This window comes from Penaeus monodon, chromosome 15 (assembly GCF_015228065.2).
Source record: "Penaeus monodon isolate SGIC_2016 chromosome 15, NSTDA_Pmon_1, whole genome shotgun sequence".
Classification (NCBI taxonomy): Eukaryota; Metazoa; Arthropoda; class Malacostraca; order Decapoda; family Penaeidae; genus Penaeus; species Penaeus monodon.
This window is the reverse complement of record NC_051400.1, coordinates 40312767-40314202: the sequence shown is the minus strand read 5'-3', so window position 1 is coordinate 40314202 and position 1436 is coordinate 40312767.

The window sequence follows — 1436 nt, the reverse complement described above, 5'->3', positions numbered from 1 at the left end:
CTTTCATAGGAACAATTGTCTCAGGTGGCTGTTGTCCTGTATTAAAGGTTTACTTTGTTGATATTCATTGTTGTAGTTCATGTATATATCACAGAAATTTAATTTAACACCAGGGCTGGACATACATTAGAATGAAACCACAGGTCATTGAATTCTATGATATTTTTCTTCTGTGATATTGTTTCTTTAGAGTGAAACTTAGAAAGTTACAAAAGAAGAAAGACTAATGATAGATTTGGTCAAGGGATCACCATCAGAATGGCCTGTTAACATATTAGATGGAAAGTTAAGGGCTACATGTCTGCACGGGACAGAGGAAAGAGTTGGAAAAGAATTAGTAAGGAAAGTACCATCTCTTGACTTTTAAACACCGCTGATTTTGTCAGTGCTCTATTTTATGTTCCCAGAAGACAAAAAAAGTAAGACTATAAAATGTAATAACTAAGTAAAGTAATCAAAATTGGTTAAAGGTTATACCTAAGCATGAAAAGGGCCATATATCATAAAAATCACAATTGACTTTTGTCTTCAAAGAACCTGATATTCATTAACTACTATTTGCATTATTAGAAAACACAGTTGGCATAAAGTTTTTTGGAAAACTATGAAATTACAAGTTAAGAGTCAGTTATTGATTTTGCCTAAAGTAGGTTTAACACAAAGCTCTTAATGTATCTGCATATCTTAAAAAAAGGCTTAGATTGACTTATTCAGATTTGCTTTAGAAACCTTATCATTTGCCAAAATAATGATGTGTCTGTGTTTGTCCAGTAAATTAAGATAAAGTGTGAATTAATCTTCTCAACTATGTATTTTTAGTGTAATTTAAAAGATTCTTTTACTTATTATGGCCATGGGTATACAGGTGATAGTAATTACAGTTATTATTATGATATTTGTTATAATAATGATGAAAGTAGAAGGAATGAGGTAGTGTGATTTCACAATTTTTTTTTTAGACGCTGAGATTGAAATGCCGTTTCTGGGATTGACGCAGTAGACACAGATGTTGAGGTCTGGTTAATTGGCTGATACCTGATCTCACCGGTGATTCTTATAAATATTGAATTTAATTTTTTTTACTTTGGTTATTTTTCAGTTCATTGGAAATATTAGATTATGTATCCATTTTGTAAAAGATGATTATTGAAGACTGCGGTGGTTATTGGTTAGCACTAAATTATTATAGTTCTTCGACGCTACAGATTTTATTAATGTGCTGTGATTTTATCCTAGATGTGTTGATATTCTAAGAAAAGTGTGTATATTCAGTAATGATTATATTCTGTTGTATATAAAGAGAAATAAAAGGGAAGAGAAGGAGGTGTAGGAAAGCAAAGGGGAAAAGAAGAGTAAGCAAAATAAGAAGGGGGGGGATAGAGTGACTGTGGTTGTAAGAGTGTTCCGTTTCTTGGATTAGGGTTAAGTCAAACTAG